Source organism: Arachis stenosperma, chromosome 6 (genome assembly GCF_014773155.1).
Source record: "Arachis stenosperma cultivar V10309 chromosome 6, arast.V10309.gnm1.PFL2, whole genome shotgun sequence".
NCBI classification, from domain to species: Eukaryota; Viridiplantae; Streptophyta; class Magnoliopsida; order Fabales; family Fabaceae; genus Arachis; species Arachis stenosperma.
The window spans coordinates 15892035-15912075 of NC_080382.1; the positions used below are offsets into that span (position 1 = coordinate 15892035).

Below are 20041 nucleotides of genomic sequence, written 5' to 3' on the forward strand. Positions count from 1 at the left end.
AGCAGAATCAGAACTGTATGCTCTGCAAATTGCTGAAGGAACAAGAGAAGCAGGGGCGTGAACTTCAAGAGTTGAAACGCCAAAAGCTCTCCCCTCAAATTGAGGGAGCATCCACTTCTCAAAATCAAGGTTGTTGAGTCCTAACTCTGTGATAACCTCTATCATTAGGAGCCTATTTAAATTTTTGTTTTCTATTACTATTAGTCTTATCTTATATATATTTCTGAGTCTTGTTCTTAATTCATGATTAATAAAATTTAAAGTTCATGTCTTAAAGCTATGAATGTCCTATGAATCCATCACCTCTCTTAAATGAAAAATGCTTTAATCACAAAAGAACAAGAAGTACAGGATTTCGAATTCATCTTTGAAACTAGTTGAATTAGTTTGATGTGGTGACAATACTTTTTGTTTTCTGAATGAATGCTTGAACAGTGCATATGTCTTTTGAATTTGTTGTTTAAAGAATGTTAAATTTATCGGCTCTTGAAAGAATGATGGAAAAGGAGAAATGTTATTGAGGATCTAAAAAAAATCATCAAATTGATTCTTGAAGCAAGAAAAAGCAAAAAAATAAAAAATAAAAAAATAAAAATAAAAATAAAAGAAAAAAAAAGAAGAGAAGAAGAAAAAGCAAGCAGAAAAAGCCAATAGCCCTTTAAACCAAAAGGTAAGGGTAGAAATAAAAAGTGATCCAAGGCAAAAAGAGTGTGCTTAAGAACCCTGGACACCTCTAATTGGGGACTCTAGCAAAGCTGAGTCACAATCTAAAAAGGTTCACCCAGTTATGTGTCTGTGGCATGTATGTATCCGGTGGTAATACTGGAAGACAGAGTGCTTTGGGCCACGGCCAAGACTCATAAAGTAGCTATGTTCAAGAATCATCATACTTAACTAGGAGAATCAATAACACTATCTGAGTTCTGAGTTCCTATGGATGCCAATCATTCTAAACTTCAAAGGAAAAAGTGAGATGCCAAAACTGTTCAGAAGCAAAAAGCTACTAGTCCCGCTCATCTAATTGGAGCTAAGTGATGAGCGGATAATTTGTATGCTTTTTGGCATTGTTTTTAGTATGTTTTTAGTATCTTTTAGTTAGTTTTTAGTATATTTTTATTAGTTTTTAATTAAAATTCACTTTTCTGGACTTTACTATGAGTTTTTGTGTTTTTCTATGATTTCAGGTATTTTCTGACTGAAATTGAGGGTTCTGAGCAAAAATCTGATCCAGAGACTGAAAAGGACTGCAGATGCTGTTGGATTCTGACCTCCCTGCACTCGAAGTGGATTTTCTGGAGCTATAGAAGCCCAATTGGCGCGCTCTCAACGGCATTGGAAAGTAGACATCCTGGGCTTTCCAGCAATATATAATAGTCCATACTTTGTCCAAGATTTGATGGCCCAAACCCGCGTAGCAATCCGGCCTCAGAAATTCCAGCGTTAAACGCCGGAACTGGAATAAAAGTTGGAGTTAAACGCCCAAACTGGCATGAGAACTGGCGTTTAACTCCAGAAAAGGTCTCTACACGAATTTCCTTTATTGCTCAGCCCAAGCACACACCAAGTGGGCCAGGAAGTGGATTTTTCTGTCATTTACTCATTTCTGTAAACCTTAGGATACTAGTTTACTACTTATAGGACCCTTTTACATTGTAATCAGTACCTTATGACCTCATAACATTTTGTACACGTTTCTTTCCACAGTATGAGCCTCTAAACCCCATGGTTGGGGGTGAGGAGCTCTGCTGTGTCTTGATGGATTAATGCAATTACTACTGTTTCTTATTCAGTCATGCTTGCTTCCATTCTAAGATAACACTTGTTCTTAATCCGGATGAAGGTGATGATCCGTGACAATCATCATCATTCTCAACCATGAACACGTGCCTGACAACCACCTCTGTTCTATCTTAGATTGAGTAGTTATCTCTTGGGTTCTTTAATCGGAATCTTCGTGGTATAGGCAGGACCTGATGGCAGCATTCAAGAGAATCCGGAAGGTCTAAACCTTGTCTGTGGTATTCTGAGTAGGATTCAATGATTGAATGACTGTGACGTGCTTCAAACCTGTAACCTACTGGGCGTTAGTGACAGACGCAAAAGAGTGATTCTATTCCGGTAGGGGAGGGAACCAAACCGGTGATTGGCAGCACTGTGACAGAGTGTGTGCATTAGCTTTCACTGCGCGGATGGAAGGTAGCTGCTGACAACAGTGAGACCCTACACGAGCTTGCCATGGAAGGAGACATGCGTGTTTGATGAAGAAGATAGTAGGAAAGCAGAGATTCGGAAGATGGAGCATCTCCAAACCTCAACCCATTCTCCATTACTGCAGTACAAGTAACCATTACATGTTCTTTTGCTTCTTACAATCAATCCTGATAATTTCTGATATCCTGACTAAGATTTACAAGATAACCATAGCTTGCTTCAAGCCGACAATCTCCGTGGGATCGACCCTTGCTCACGCAAGGTATTACTTGGACGACCCAGTGCACTTGCTGGTTAGTTGTGCGGGATTGCAAAAGTGTTATTGCAATTTCGTGCACCAAGTTTTTGGCGCCGTTGCCGGGGATTGTTCGAGTTTGGACAACTGACGGCTTATCTTGTTGCTTAGATTAGGACTGTTTTATTTTTGTTGGTTTAGAGTCTTTTAGTTGAGTCTAGTTTCATATTCTAAGTTTGGTGTCAATTGCATGCTTTTGTTTTTCTTTTAAATTTTCGTTTTTGCGTAGTCTTAGTCCCTTTTTGATTCATAAAAATTCTAAGTTTGGTGTCCTCTTTGTGTTTTTCTCTTAAAATTTTTGAAAATTTAGTGTTTGATTTTCTAAAAATTTTAAGTTTGGTGTCTTTTTGCTGTTTTTCTCTTTCCTCTTTTTAAAAATCAAATCTTTTTCATAAAAATTTTTCAATCATATCTTCTTAATTGCTGTTTTCAAAATCTTTTTCTTCACTAATTGATTCAGTTCTCAATTTGCTTTGATCTTATTTTATTTTTAATTTTTGAATTTTCTTTTATTTTCCTTTTATTTTATTTTATTGAATTTTATTTTTTTTCGGTTATTTCAAAAAAAAAATAAAAATAAAAATAAACAAAATTTATCTCTTTGCAATCATTCTCATTTCCCTTTTGTCCATTATGGACTTAAGTGGAATTAATCAGTCCAAAAGGACTCTGGGGTCTTATGCTAACCCCATTACAGCTGCATATGGGAGTAGCATATGTATACCTCCCATCAAAGCAAGCAGCTTTGAGCTAAATCCTCAACTCATTATCATAGTGCAGCAAAATTGCCAGTATTCCGGTCTTCCACAGGAAGAACCTACTGAGTTTCTGGCACAGTTTTTACAAATTGCTGACACAGTACATGATAAAGAGGTAGATCAGGATGTCTATAGACTATTACTGTTTCCATTTGCTGTAAAAGATCAAGCTAAAAGGTGGTTAAATAACCAACCTACAGCAAGCATAAAGACATGGAAACAGTTATCAGACAAATTCCTGAATCATTTTTACCCTCCAAAGAGGATGACACAGCTAAGGCTGGAAATCCAAGGCTTTAAACAAGAGGATCATGAATCCCTTTATAATGCCTGGGAGAGGTATAGAGGTATGCTAAGAAAATGTCCCTCTGAAATGTTTTCAGAGTGGGTACAGTTAGACATTTTCTACTATGGGCTTACAGAAAAAGCTCAGATGTCTTTAGACCACTCAGCTGGTGGATCTATACACATGAGGAAGACAATTGAAGAAGCTCAAGAGCTTATAGACACTGTTGCTAGAAACCAATATCTGTACTCTAGCAATGAGTTCTCTCCAGAAGAGGAAGTCATGACAGTAGTCACTGACTCTAATCCTCAAGAACAGGTAATGGAGCTTAATCAACAACTACTCCTGATGACAGAACAGTTAGCAGAATTTAAAGAGATGCTCAATGAAACTAAAGTTGCTAATAAAAGCATAGAACTACAGTTGAATCAAGCAAAACAGGAAATATCTAAACAGATAACAGAAGAGTGTCAAGCAGTTCAATTGAGGAGTGGAAAGACCTTGAATAACACTGTTCAAAAGAGCAAAAAGCCAATAAGGAACAAATGACAGAGGACAACCAAACCACTGTTCAAAATCCCTCTGAGGACAGTAAGAGCCCAGAGAGGATATTGGCGTTCAAACGCCAGAAAGGGAAGGAAAGTTGGCGTTAAACGCCCATTCCTTGCCCAGTTCTGGCGTTCAAACGCCAGAAAGGGAAGGAAAGCTGGCGTTAAACGCCCATTCCTTGCCCAGTTCTGGCGTTCAAACGCCAGAAAAGGAAGGGAAGTTGGCGTTTAACGCCCAAACTTCACCCATTCCTGGCGTTCAAACGCCAAGGGAGGATCAGACACCTGAGAGTGCTGACAGTAATCCCTCTAACAAGGCTTCTTCAACCACTTCTGTAAGGAATAAACCTGCAGCATCTAAGGTTGAAGAATATCAAGCCAAGATGCCTTATCCTCAGAAACTCCGCAAAGCGGAACAGGATAAGCAATTTGCCCGCTTTGCAGACTATTTAAGGACTCTTGAAATAAATATTCCTTTTGCAGAGGCACTTGAGCAAATACCTTCTTATGCTAAGTTTATGAAAGAGATCTTAAGTCATAAGAAGGATTGGAGAGAAACTGAAAAAGTGTTTCTCACTGAAGAATGCAGTGCAGTCATTCTAAAAAGCTTACCAGAAAGCTTCAAGATCCTGGAAGCTTTCTGATACCATGCACATTGGAAGGCACTTATACCAAGGTAGCCTTATGTGATCTTGGAGCAAGTATCAATTAATACCTGCATCCACTATCAGAAAGCTTGGGTTGATTGGAGAAGTCAAACCAACCAGGATATGCCTCCAACTTGCTGATGGCTCCATTAAACACCCATCAGGCATAATAGAGGACATGATTGTCAAGGTTGGGCCATTTGCCTTTCCAACTGACTTTGTGGTGCTGGAAATGGAGGAGCATAAAAGTACAACTCTCATTCTAGGAAGACCTTCCTAGCAACTGGACGAACTCTCATTGATGTACAAAAGGGGGAAGTAACCTTGAGAGTCAATGAGGATGAGTTCAAGTTGAATGCTGTAAAAGCTATGCAGCATCCAGACACACCAGAGGACTGCATGGACGCTGACATTATTGACTCTCTGGTAGAAGAGATCAATATGGCTGAAAGCCTAGAATCAGAGCTTGAGGACATCTTCAAAGATGCTCAAACTGATCAGGAAGAGCCAGAGGAGGCAAAGGAATTTTCGAAAATTCCTCAGGAGGAGGATAAGCCTCCTAAGCCTGAACTCAAACCATTACCACCATCCCTGAAATATGCATTTCTGGGAGAGGGTGAAACTTTTCCAGTAATTATAAGCTCTGCCTTAAATTCACAGGAAGAGGAAGCACTGATTCAAGTGCTAAGGACACACAAGACAGCTCTTGGGTGGTCCATAAGTGATCTCAAGGGCATTAGCCCAGCCAGATGCATGCACAAGATCCTATTGGAGGATAATGCCAAACCAGTGGTTCAACCACAGAGGAGGCTAAATCCTGCCATGAAGGAAGCGGTGCAGAAAGAGGTCACTAAATTACTAGAGGCTGGGATTATTTATCCTATTTCTGATAGCCCCTGGGTGAGCCCTGTCCAAGTTGTTCCCAAAAAGGGAGGCATGACAGTGGTTCATAATGAAAAAAATGAACTGTTTCCTACAAGAACAGTCACAGGATGGCGCATGTGTATTGACTACAGAAGACTCAATACAGCCACCAGAAAGGATCATTTTCCTTTACCATTCATAGACCAAATGCTAGAAAGACTAGCTGGCCATGACTATTACTGCTTTTTGGATGGCTACTCAGGCTACAACCAAATTGCAGTAGATCCTCAAGACCAAGAGAAAACAGCATTCACATGCCCTTCTGGCGTGTTTGCCTATAGGAGAATGCCTTTTGGTCTGTGCAATGCACCTGCAACCTTTCAGAGGTGCATGCTCTCTATCTTCTCAGATATGGTAGAGAAATTTCTGGAAGTCTTCATGGATGACTTCTCAGTGTATGGAGACTCATTCAGCTCCTGTCTTAACCACCTATCACTTGTCCTGAAAAGATGCCAAGAGACTAACCTGGTTTTAAACTGGGAGAAATGTCACTTTATGGTGACTGAAGGAATTGTCCTTGGGCACAAAATTTCAAGCAGGGGAATAGAGGTGGATAAGGCAAAGGCGGAGGTAATTGAAAAATTACCACCACCTGCCAATGTTAAGGCAATCAGAAGCTTTCTGGGGCATGCAGGATTCTACAGAAGGTTTATTAAGGACTTTTCGAAAATTGCTAAACCTCTGAGTAACCTGTTAGCTGCTGACACACCATTTGTGTTTGACACACAGTGTTTGCAGGCATTTGAGACCCTGAAAGCTAAATTGGTCACAGCACCAGTCATCTCTGCACCAGATTGGGCACTACCATTTGAATTAATGTGTGATGCCAGTGATCATGCCATTGGTGCAGTATTGGGACAGAGGCATAACAAACTTCTGCATGTCATTTATTATGCTAGTCGTGTTCTAAATGATGCACAGAAGAATTACACAACCACAAAAAAAGAATTACTTGCAGTGGTCTATGCCATTGACAAGTTTAGATCCTACCTAGTGGGATCAAAGGTGATTGTGTACACTGACCATGCTGCTCTTAAATACTTACTCACAAAGCAGGATTCAAAACCCAGGCTTATAAGATGGGTGTTGCTTCTGCAAGAGTTTGATATAGAAATAAGAGACAGAAAAGGGACAGAGAACCAAGTAGCTGATCATCTGTCCAGAATAGAACCAGTAGCTGGGGCGTCCCTCCCTTCTACTGAGATCTCTGAGACTTTCCCAGATGAGCAACTCTTTGCCATTCAGGAAGCTCCATGGTTTGCAGATATTGCAAACTATAAAGTTGTGAGGTTCATACCCAAAGAGTACAGTTATGTGCAGAGAAAGAAACTAATTTCAGATGCCAAGTACTACCTTTGGGATGAACCATATCTCTTTAAGAGATGTGCTGACGGAGTGATCCGCAGGTGTGTACCCAGAGAGGAAGCACGAAGGATCCTATGGCACTGCCATGGATCACAGTATGGAGGACATTTTGGAAGTGAGCGAACAGCCACTAAAGTTCTCCAGTGCGGCTTCTACTGGCCTACTCTCTATAAAGATTCCCGAGAGTTTGTGCGTAACTGTGACAGTTGCCAAAGAGCTGGTAACCTGCCTCATGGATATGCCATGCCTCAACAAGGGATATTAGAGATAGAGCTGTTTGATGTATGGGGAATTGACTTCATGGGGCCATTCCCACCATCATACTCAAACACCTACATTCTGGTGGCAGTGGACTATGTATCTAAGTGGGTAGAAGCAATTGCTACACCCACTAATGATACTAAGACCGTACTGAAATTCCTCCAGAAGAACATTTTCAGCAGATTTGGCGTTCCCAGAGTGCTAATCAGTGATGGGGGCACTCATTTCTGCAATAAACAGCTGCACCTTGCTATGGTTAGATATGGAATTAGCCACAAGGTGGCAACTCCGTATCATCCACAGACAAATGGGCAAGCAGAAGTCTCTAACAGAGAGCTAAAAAGGATCCTAGAACGGACTGTAATGTCCGAAGAAAGGATTGGGCAAAGAGCTTGGATGATGCTCTGTGGGCATACAGAACAGCATTCAAAACTCCTATAGGGACCTCCCCATACCAACTGGTGTATGGGAAGGCCTGTCATTTGCCAGTGGAACTGGAACATAAAGCCTACTGGGCAACCAGATTCCTAAACATGGATGCACAGTTAGCTGGTGAAAAAAGATTGCTCCAGCTAAATGAGCTAGAGGAGTTCAGACTCAATGCCTTTGAAAATGCTAAGATCTATAAGGAAAAGGCAAAGAAGTGGCATGACAAGAGATTGTCAACCAGAGTCTTTGAGCCAGGACAAAAAGTTCTGCTCTTCAACTCTAGGCTCAGACTGTTTCTAGGAAAACTCAAATCCCGTTGGAGGGGTCCATATGTGATTACAGGAGTGTCACCATATGGATATGTTGAGCTTCAGGATATTGATTCTGACAGGAAGTTCATTGTTAATGGACAGAGAATCAAGCATTATCCTGAAGGAAATTTTGAGCAGGAATGCTCAAAACTGAGGCTTGAGTGATTCTCAGCAGAAGTCCAGCTAAAGACAGTAAAGAAGCGCTTACTGGGAGGCAACCCAGTCATTAGGAAGGTGTATGATTAGTTCTTACAGAGGCAAGTATCAAAAATGAAGGAATTCACAGAGTTACAGAAGGATTCAGCTCAAAAAGCAGAGAAAATGAGCTTACTGGCGAAAAATGCCAGTAAGGGGCATTTGGGCGTTAAACGCAGAATGGGTACCATTCTGGGCGTTTAACGCCAGGAATGGTGCCATTTTAGGCGTTAAACGCCAGAATGGGCACCATTCTGGGCGTTTAACGTCAGGTGTGCAGCATCCTGGGCGTTTTGGAAAAACGCCCAGTGAGGAAGGATTTCTGGCGTTTAACGCCAGCCAGGGTACCTGGCTGGGCGTTAAACGCCCAAAAGGGGCAACAAATGGGCGTTAAACGCCAGAATGGGTGCCATTCTGGGCGTTTAACGCCAGCTTGGTGGGGGGACCACAATTTTGTTTTCAAATCAGATTTTTTCAAACTTTCCTTTCGTCACCCATACTTTTCTACAAAATCACACTTCAATCATTCATCATTCACTTTCAAATCTTCAAAAATCAAAAACCATTCTTCAAATCTATTTCAAAATAATCTCAAATCTTCTTCAAAAACTCACCCTTTTCTCAAATATTTTTCATATCTTTTCAAATTTCCTTTCAAATCTCTCTTTTGTTTTCGAAATTCTCCTCACACGAACGTTCCTCACCCCTCCTTCCTCACACCATTCGAATTTTCTCCCCCTCTCTCTCTCTCTTATCTTCTTTCTTTTCTTTTTGCTTGAGGACAAGCAAAACCTCTAAGTTTGGTGTGCTTTTCCGTGATCACTAAGCCAAGATTCATCAATATCATGGCTCCTAAGGGAAAACAAACCAATTTAAGAGGCAAGAAAGAGAATAATCCAAAGAATCTTTGGAATGAAGAGAAGTTCTTAACCAAAGAACATGAAGACCATTATCATAAAATAATGGGCCTGAGGTCAGTGATCCCGGAAGTTAAATTTGATCTGAAAGAAGATGAATATCCGGGGATCCAAGAGCAAATTCGAAACAGAGAATGGGAAGTTCTAACCAATCCTGAGACAAAGGTTGGAAGGAACATGGTTCAGGAATTCTACTCAAATCTGTGGCTAACAGATAAGCAGAGAATGACTGGAACCGCTTACCATACCCACAGAACCATGGTCAGAGGGAAAGTTCTATACTTCCATCTGGACAAAATAAGAGAAATCTTCAAACTACCTCAACTACAAGATGATCCTGATTCCTTTAATAGGAGGATGGTGAGAGTAGATAAGGGGTTGGATCAAGTTCTAGAGGACATATGCCTCCCTGGAACTAAGTGGATAACCAATTCTAAGGGTGTCCCAAACCAACTCAAGAGGGGAGACCTCAAGCCAATTGCAAGAGGTTGGCTAGACTTTATTGGGCATTCCATATTGCCCACTAGCAACCGTTCTGAGGTCACCATCAAGAGAGCAGTGATGATTCATTGCATTATGCTTGGAAAAGAGGTGGAGGTCCATCATGTGATTGCTTGAACAAGAGAAGCAGGGGCGTGAAATCAAAGAACTGAAGCGCCAAAAGCTCTCCTCTCAAGCTGAGGGAGCATCCACTTCTCAAAATCAAGGTTGTTGAGTCCTAACTCTGTGAAAACCTCTATCATTAGGAGCCTCTGTTTTTCGTTTTTTTTATTATTTTTTTTCCTTTATTTTTAGTCTCATCTTATATCTATATTTGAGTCTTGTTCTTAATTAATAAAATTAATAAAGTTTATGCCTTAAAGCTATGAATGTCCTATGAATCCATCACCTCTCTTAAAAGAAAAAATGCTTTAATCACAAAAGAACAAGAAGTACAGGGTTTCGAAATTTATCTCTGAAACTAGTTGAATTAGCTTGATGTGGTGACAATACTTTTTGTTTTCTGAATGAATGCTTGAACAGTGCATATGTCTTTTGAATTTGTTGTTTTAAGAATGTTAAAATTGTTGGCTCTTGAAAGAATGAGGAGAAAGAGAACTGTTATTGAGGATCTGAAAAATCATCAAATTGATTCTTGAAGCAAGAAAAAGCAATATTCAAAAAAAAATTTCGAAAAAAAAAAAAGAGAGAAGGAAATAAAGTTGTGATCCAAGGCATTAAGAGTGTGCTTAAGAACCCTGGACACCTCTAATTGGGGACTTTAGCAAAGCTGAGTCACAATCTAAGAAGGTTCACCCAATTATGTGTCTGTGGCATGTATGTATCCGGTGGTAATACTGGAAGACAGAGTGCTTTGGGCCACAGCCAAGACTCATACACTAGCTATGTTCAAGAATCAATATACTTAACTAGGAGTTCAGAGTTCTTATAGATAATCATTCTGAACTTCAAAGGATAGAGTGAGATGCCAAAACTGTTCGGAGGCAAAAAGCTACTAGTCCGCTCATCTAATTGGAACTATGTTTCTTTGATATTTTGGAGTCTATAGTATATTCTCTTCTTTTATCCTATTTTGATTTTCAGTTGCTTGGGGACAAGCAACAATTTAAGTTTGGTGTTGTGATGAGCGGATAATTTGTATGCTTTTTGGCATTATTTTTAGTATGTTTTTAGTATCTTTTAGTTAGTTTTTAGTATATTTTTATTAGTTTTTAATTAAAATTCACTTTTCTGGACTTTACTATGAGTTTGTGTGTTTTCTGTGATTTCAGGTATTTTCTGACTGAAATTGAGGGTTCTGAGCAAAAATCTGATCCAGAGACTGAAAAGGACTGCAGATGCTGTTGGATTCTGACCTCCCTGCACTCGAAGTGGATTTTCTGGAGCTACAGAAGCCAATTGGCGCGCTCTCAACGGCATTGGAAAGTAGACATCCTGGGCTTTCCAGCAATATATAATAGTCCATACTTTGTCCAAGATTTGATGGCCCAAACCCGCATAGCAATCCGGCCTCAGAAATTCCAGCGTTAAACGCCGGAACTGGAATAAAAGTTGGAGTTAAACGCCCAAACTGGCATGAGAACTGGCGTTTAACTCCAGAAAAGGTCTCTACACGAATTTCCTTTATTGCTCAGCCCAAGCACACACCAAGTGGGCCAGGAAGTGGATTTTCTGTCATTTACTCATTTCTGTAAACTTAGGATACTAGTTTACTACTTATAGGACCCTTTTACATTGTAATCAGTACCTTATGACCTCATAACATTTGTACACGTTTCTTTCCACAGTATGAGCCTCTAAACCCCATGGTTGGGGGTGAGGAGCTCTGCTGTGTCTTGATGGATTAATGCAATTACTACTGTTTCTTATTCAGTCATGCTTGCTTCCATTCTAAGATAACACTTGTCTTAATCCGGATGAAGGTGATGATCCGTGACAATCATCATTCTCAACCATGAACACGTGCCTGACAACCACCTCTATTCTATCTTAGATTGAGTAGTTATCTCTTGGGTTCTTTAATCGGAATCTTCGTGGTATAGGCAGGACCTGATGGCAGCATTCAAGAGAATCCGGAAGGTCTAAACCTTGTCTGTGGTATTTGAGTAGGATTCAATGATTGAATGACTGTGACGTGCTTCAAACCTGTAACCTACTGGGCGTTAGTGACAGACGCAAAAGAGTGATTCTATTCCGGTAGGGGAGGGAACCAAACCGGTGATTGGCAGCACTGTGACAGAGTGTGTGCATTAGCTTTCACTGCGCGGATGGGAGGTAGCTGCTGACAACAGTGAGACCCTACACGAGCTTGCCATGGAAGGAGACATGCGTGTTTGATGAAGAAGATAGTAGGAAAGCAGAGATTCGGAAGATGGAGCATCTCCAAACCTCAACCCATTCTCCATTACTGCAGTACAAGTAACCATTACATGTTCTTTTGCTTCTTACAATCAATCCTGATAATTTCTGATATCCTGACTAAGATTTACAAGATAACCATAGCTTGCTTCAAGCCGACAATCTCCGTGGGATCGACCCTTGCTCACGCAAGGTATTACTTGGACGACCCAGTGCACTTGCTGGTTAGTTGTGCGGGATTGCAAAAGTGTTATTGCAATTTCGTGCACCACTAAGTTTCTTTGATATTTTGGAGTCTATAGTATATTCTCTTCTTTTTATTCTATTTTGATTTTCAGTTGCTTGGGGACAAGCAACAATTTAAGTTTGGTGTTGTGATGAGCGGATAATTTATACGCTTTTTGGCATTGTTTTTAGTATGTTTTTAGTATATTTTAGTTGGTTTTTATTATATTCTTATTAGTTGTTAGTTAAAATTCACTTTTCTGGACTTTACTATGAGTTTGTGTGTTTTTCTGTGATTTCAGGTATTTTCTGGCTGAAATTGAGGGTCCTGAGCAAAAATCTGATTCAGAGGCTGAAAAGGACTACAGATGATGTTGGATTCTGATCTCCCTGCACTCGAAGTGGATTTTCTGGAGCTACAGAAGCCCAATTGGCGCGCTCTCAATAGCATTGGAAAGTAAACATCCTGGGCTTTCCAGAAATGTATAATAGTCCATACTTTGCCCGAGATTTGATGGCCCAAACCGGCGTTGCAAATCAGCTTCAGAATTCTCAGCGTTTAACGCCGGAACTGGCATAAAAATTGGAGTTAAACGCCCAAACTGGCATAAAAGCTGATGTTTAACTCCAGAAAAAGTCTCTACACATGAAAGCTTCAATGCTCAGCCCAAGCACACACCAAGTGGACCCCGGAAGTGGATTTTTACGTCATTTACTCATTTCTGTATACCCTAGGTTACTAGTTGGTGCACGAAATTGTGTTCACTACTTTTACACAAAACAATCCCCGGTAATGGCTCCAAAGACTTGGTGCACAATACCATGGCATAAGCACATTTTCACACAACTAACCAGCAAGTGCACTGGGTCATCCAAGTAATAAACCTTACGCGAGTAAGGGTCGATCCCACGGAGATTGTTGGTATGAAGCAAGCTGTGGTCACCTTGTAAATCTCAGTCAGGCAGACTCAAATGGGTATAGTGATAAACGAATAAAGCATAAAGATAAAGATAGAGATACTTATGTATATCATTGATGAGAGCTTCAGATAAGCGTATGAAGATGCCTTCCCTTCCGTCTCTCTGCTTTCCTACAGTCTTCATCCAATCCTTCTTACTCCTTTCCATGGCAAGCTCATGTAGGGTTTCACCGTTGTCAGTGGCTACCTCCCATCCTCTCAGTGAAAACGTTGCCTATGCTCTGTCACAGCATGGGTAATCAGCTGTCGGTTCTCGGTCAGGCCGGAATAAAATCCATCGATTCTTTTGCGTCTGTCACTAACCCCGCCTGCTAGGAGTTTGAAGCACGTCACAGTCATTCAATCATTGAATCCTACTCAGAATACCACAGACAAGGTTAGACCTTCCGGATTCTCTTGAATGCTGCCATCAGTTCTCGCCTATACCACAAAGACTCTGATCTCACGGAATGGCTGGCTCGTTTGTCAGGCGAGCACTCGGTTGTCAGGCGATCAACCATGCATCGTGTATCAGGAATCCAAGAGATATTCACTAAGCCTCGTATGCTTGTAGAACAAGAGTGGTTGCCAGTCACTTTGTTCATAAGTGAGAATGATGATGAGTGTCACGGATCATCACATTCATCAAGTTGAAGAACAGGTGATATCTTGGAACAAGAACAAGCGGAATTGAATAGAAGAACAACAGTAATTGCATTTGTACTCGAGGTACAGCAGAGCTCCACACCTTAATCTATGGTGTGTAGAAACTCCACCGTTGAAAATACATAAGAACAAGATCTAGGCATGGCCGTGAGGCCAGCCTTTCAGTGATCAAAAGATTCAAAGATCTCAAGATGAAAATACAATAGTAAAAGGTCCTACTTATAGAAAACTAGTAGCCTAAGGTGTACAGAGATGAGTAAATGACATAAAAATCCACTTCCGGGCCCACTTGGTGTGTGCTTGGGCTGAGCAATGAAGCATTTTCGTGTAGAGACTCTCCTTGGAGTTAAACGCCAGCTTTTATGCCAGTTTGGGCGTTTAACTCCCATTTAGGTGCCAGTTCCGGCGTTTAACGCTGGAATTCCTGAAGGTGACTTTGAACGCCGGTTTGGGCCATCAAATCTTGGGCAAAGTATGGACTATCATATATTGCTGGAAAGCCCAGGATGTCTACTTTCCAACGCCGTTGAGAGCGCGCCAATTGGGTTTCTGTAGCTCCAGAAAATCCACTTTGAGTGCAGGGAGGTCAGAATCCAACAGCATCTGCAGTCCTTTTGAGTCTCTGGATCAGATTTTTGCTCAGATCCCTCAATTTCAGCCAGAAAATACCTGAAATCACAGAAAAATACACAAACTCATAGTAAAGTCTAGAAAAGTGAATTTTAACTAAAAACTAATAAAAATATAATAAAAACTAACTAGATTATACTAAAAACATACTAAAAACAATGCCAAAAAGCGTACAAATTATCCGCTCATCACAACACCAAACTTAAATTGTTGCTTGTCCCCAAGCAACTGAAGATCAAATAGGATAAAAAGAAGAGAATATGCAATGAACTCCAAAAACATCTATGAAGATCAGTATTAATTAGATGAGCGGGGCTTTTAGCTTTTTGCCTCTGAATAGTTTTGGCATCTCACTTTATCCTTTGGAATTCAGAATGATTGGCTTCTTTAGGAACTTAGAATCCAGATAGTGTTATTGATTCTCCTAGTTAAGTATGATGATTCTTGAACACAGCTACTTCATGAGTCTTGGCCGTGGCCCAAAGCACTCTGTCTTCCAGTATTACCACCGGATACATACATGCCACAGACACATAATTGGGTGAACCTTTTCAGATTGTGACTCAGCTTTGCTAAAGTCCCCAATCAGAGGTGTCCAGGGTTCTTAAGCACACTCTTATTGCCTTGGATCACAACTTTATTTCTTTCTTTTTCTTCCTTTTTCTCTTTCTTTTTCGTTTTTTTTTTCGCTTGCTTTCTTCTTCTCTTTTTTTTGTATTCACTGCTTTTTCTTGCTTCAAGAATCATTTTTATGATTTTTCAGATCCTCAGTAACATGTCTCCTTTTTCATCATTCTTTCAAGAGCCAACATTCATGAACCACAAATTCAAAAGACATATGCACTGTTCAAGCATACATTCATAGAACAAAAGTGTTGCCACCACATCAAAATAATTAAACTGTTATAAAATTCAAAATTCATGCAATTCTTTTCTTTTTCAATTAAGAACAATCTCTAAGAAAGGTGATGGATTCATAGGACATTCATAACTTTAAGGCATAGACACTAAGACACTAATGATCACAAGACACAAACATGGACAAACATAAAGCACTAAAATTCGAAAAACAGAAAATTAAAGAACAAGGAGATTAAAGAACGGGTCCACCTTAGTGATGGCGGCTTGTTCTTCCTCTTGAAGGTCTTATGGAGTGCTTGAGCTCCTCAATGTCTCTTTCTTGTCTTTGTTGCTCCTCTCTCATGATTCTTTGATCTTCTCTAATTTCATGGAGGAGGATGGAATGTTCTTGGTGCTCCACCCTTAGTTGTCCCATGTTGGAACTCAATTCTCCTAGGGAGGTGTTTAGTTGCTCCCAATAGTCTTGTGGAGGAAAGTGCATCCCTTGAGGCATCTCAGGGATTTCATGATGAGTGGGGTCTCTTGTGTGCTCCATCCTCTTCTTAGTGATGGGCTTGTCCTCATCAATAGGGGTGTCTCCCTCTATGTCAACTCCAACTGAATAACAGAGGTGACAAATGAGATGAGGGAAGGCTAACCTTGCCAAGGTGGAAGACTTTTCCGCCACCTTGTAGAGTTCTTGAGCTATGACCTCATGAACTTCCACTTCTTCTCCAATCATGATGCTATGAATCATGATGGCTCGGTCTAGAGTAACTTCGGACCGGTTGCTAGTGGGAATGATTGAGCGTTGAATAAACTCCAACCATCCTCTAGCCATGGGCTTGAGGTCATGCCTTCTCAATTGAACCGGCTTCCCTCTTGAATCTCTCTTCCATTGTGCGCCCTCTTCACATATGACTGTGAGGACTTGGTCCAACCTTTGATCAAAGTTGACCCTTCTAGTGTAAGGATGTTCATCTCCTTGCATCATGGGCAAGTTGAATGCTAACCTTACACTTTCCGGACTAAAATCCAAGTATTTCCCCCGAACCATAGTAAGATAATTCTTTGGATCCGGGTTCACACTTTGATCATGGTTCTTGGTGATCCATGCATTGGCATAGAACTCTTGAACCATCAAGATTCCGACTTGTTGAATGGGGTTGGTAAGGACTTCCCAACCTCTTCTTCGGATCTCATGAAGGATCTCCGGATATTCACCCTTTTTGAGTGAAAAGGGGACCTCGGGGATCACCTTCTTCAAGGCCACAACTTCATAGAAGTGGTCTTGATGCACCCTTGAGATGAATCTATCTATCTCCCATGACTCGGAGGTGGAAGCTTTTGCCTTCCCTTTCCTCTTTCTAGAGGTTTCTCCGGCCTTGGATGCCATAAATGGTTATGGAAAAACGAAAAAGCAACGCTTTTACCACACCAAACTTAAAAGGTTTGCTCGTCCTCGAGCAAAAGAAGAAAGAAGAGAGTAGAAGAAGAAGAAATGAGGAAGAAGGGAGTGGCTTATGTATTCGGCCAAGGAGGGGGAGAAGTGATGTTTAGGTTGTGTGAAAATGAAGGAGTGAAGAAGGGTATTTATAGGAGGGAGGGGGGATAGGGTTCGGCCATTATAGGTGGGTTTGGGAGGGAAAGTGGTTTGAATTTGAAGGGTGAGGTAGGTGGGGTTTTATGAAGGATGGATGTGAGTGGTGAAGAGAAAGATGGGAGTTGATAGGTGAAGGGTTTTTGGGGAAGAGGTATTGAGGTGATTGGTGAATGGGTGAAGAAGAAGAGAGAGAGTGGTGGGTTGGTGGGGATCCTGTGGGGTCCACAGATCCTGTGGTGTCAAGGAAAAGTCATCCCTGCACCAAATGGCATTCAAAATCACGTTTTGAGCCATTTCTGGCGTTAAACGCCGGGCTGATGCCCATTCCTGGCGTTTAATGCCAGGTTCTTGCCCTTTTCTGGCGTTTAACGCCAGTCTGGTGCCCCTTTCTGGCGTTAAACGCCCAGAATGGTGCCAGACTGGGCGTTAAACGCCCAACTGCTAACCTTACTGGCGTTTAAACGCCAGTAAGTTCTTCCTCCAAGGTGTGCTGTTTTTCTTCCTATTTTTCATTCTGTTTTTTGCTTTTTCAATTGATTTTGTGACTTCTTATGATCATCAACCTACAAAATAAGATAAAATAACAAAGGAAAGTATATAAAATATAACATTGGGTTGCCTCCCAACAAGCGCTTCTTTAATGTCAGTAGCTTGACAGAGGGCTCTCATGGAGCCTCACAGATACTCAGAGCAATGTTGGAACCTCCCAACACCAAACTTAGAGTTTGAATGTGGGGGTTCAACACCAAACTTAGAGTTTGGTTGTGGCCTCCCAACACCAAACTTAGAGTTTGACTGTGGGGGCTCTGTTTGACTCTGATTTGAGAGAAGCTCTTCATGCTTCTTCTCCATGGTGACAGAGGGATATCCTTGAGCCTTAAACACAAAGGATTCTTCATTCACTTGAATGATCAGTTCACCTCCATCAACATCAATCACAGCCTTTGCTGTGGCTAGAAAGGGTCTGCCAAGGATGATGGTTTCATCCATGCACTTCCCAGTCTCTAGGACTATGAAATCAGCAGGGATGTAATGGTCTTCAATCTTCACCAAAACATCCTCTACAAGTCCATGAGCTTGTTTTCTTGAGTTGTCTGCCATCTTTAATGAGATTCTTGCAGCTTGTACCTCAAAGATCCTTAGCTTCTCCATTACAGAGAGAGGCATGAGGTTTACACTTGACCCTAAGTCACACAGAGCCTTCTTGAAGGTCATGGTGCCTATGGTACAAGGTATGGAAAATTTCCCAGGATCTTGTCTCTTTTGAGGTAATTTCTGCCTAGACAAGTCATTTAGTTCTTTGGTGAGCAAAGGAGGTTCATCCTCCCAAGTCTCATTTCCAAATAACTTGTCATTTAGCTTCATGATTGCTCCAAGGTATTTAGCAACTTGCTCTTCAGTGACATACTCATCCTCTTCAGAGGAGGAATACTCATCAGAGCTCATGAATGGCAGAAGTAAATCCAGTGGGATCTCTATGGTCTCATTTTGAGCCTCAGATTCCCATGGTTCCTCATTGGGGAACTCTGTGGAGGCTAGTGCACGCCCATTGAGGCCTTCCTCAGTGGCGTCCACTTCCTCTCTTTCCTCTCCAGATTCGGCCATGTTTATGGCTTTGCACTCTCCTTTTGGATTTTCTTCTGTATTGCTTGGAAGAGTACTTGGAGGGAGTTCAGTAATTTTCTTGCTCAGCTGTCCCACTTGTGCCTCCAAATTCCTAATGGAGGACCTTGTTTCAGTCATGAAACTTGAGTGGTTTGATTAGATCAGAGACCATGGTTGCTAAGTCAGAGGGGTTCTGCTTAGAATTCTCTGTCTGTTGCTGAGAAGATGATGGAAAAGGCTTGCCATTGCTAAACCTGTTTCTTCCACCATTATTGTTATTGAAACCTTGTTGAGGTCTCTCTTGATTCTTCCATGAGAGATTTGGGTGATTTCTCCATGAAGAATTATAGGTGTTTCCATAGGGTTCTCCTAGGTAATTCACCTCTTCCATTGAAGGGTTCTCAGGATCATAAGCTTCTTCTTCAGATGAAGCATCCTTAGTACTGCTTGGTGCATTTTGCATTCCAGACAGACTTTGAGAAATCAAATTGACTTGTTGAGTCAATATCTTGTTCTGAGCCAAAATGGCATTCAGAGTATCAATCTCAAGAACTCCTTTCTTCTGACTTGTCCCATTGTTTACAGGATTTCTTTCAGAAGTGTACATGAATTGGTTATTTGCAACCATTTCAATGAGCTCTTGAGCCTCTGTAGGCGTCTTCTTCAGATGAAGAGATCCTCCAGCAGAGCTATCCAAAGACATCTTGGATAGTTCAGAGAGACCATCATAGAAAATACCTATGATGCTCCATTCAGAAAGCATGTCAGATGGACATTTTCTGATCAATTGTTTGTATCTTTCCCAAGCTTCATAGAGGGATTCACCATCCTTCTGTCTGAAGGTTTGGACTTCCACTCTAAGCTTACTCAATTTTTGAGGTGGAAAGAACTTTGCCAAGAAGGCATTGACTAGCTTTTCCCAAGAGTCCAGGCTTTCTTTAGGTTGTGAGTCCAACCATGTCCTAGCTCTATCTCTTACAGCAAAAGGGAATAGCATTAGTCTGTAGACCTCAGGGTCAACCCCATTAGTCTTGACTGTGTCACAGATTTGCAAGAACTCAGCTAAAAACTGATGAGGATCTTCCAATGGAAGTCCATGGAACTTGCAATTCTGTTGCATTAGAGAAACTAACTGAGGCTTAAGCTCAAAGTTGTTTGCTCCAATGGCAGGGATAGAGATACTTCTCCCATAGAAGTCGGGAGTAGGTGCAGTAAAGTCACCCAGCACCTTCCTTGCATTGTTGGCATTGTTGTTGTTTTCGGCTGCCATAGGTTCTTCTTCCTTGAAGGATTCGGTCAGGTCCTCAACAGAGAGTTGTGCCTTAGCTTCTCTTAGCTTTCGCTTCAAGGTCCTTTCAGGTTCAGGGTCAGCTTCAACAAGAATGCCTTTGTCTCTGCTCCTGCTCATATGAAAGAGAAGAGAACAAGAAAATGTGGAATCCTCTATGTCACAGTATAGAGATTCCTTGAGGTGTCAAAGGAAAAGAAAAGTAGAAGACAGAAGTAG

General features: G+C 41.2%; 1 non-coding gene across 1 annotated transcript; it reads left to right on the forward strand.

The window, feature by feature from the left end:
* Positions 1 to 19295: 19295 nt before the first annotated feature.
* LOC130937399 (small nucleolar RNA R71) lies at positions 19296 to 19399 on the forward strand. The gene has a single exon (XR_009068622.1). It is a non-coding gene; the product is annotated as a small nucleolar RNA R71 (small nucleolar RNA).
* Positions 19400 to 20041: the final 642 nt, after the last annotated feature.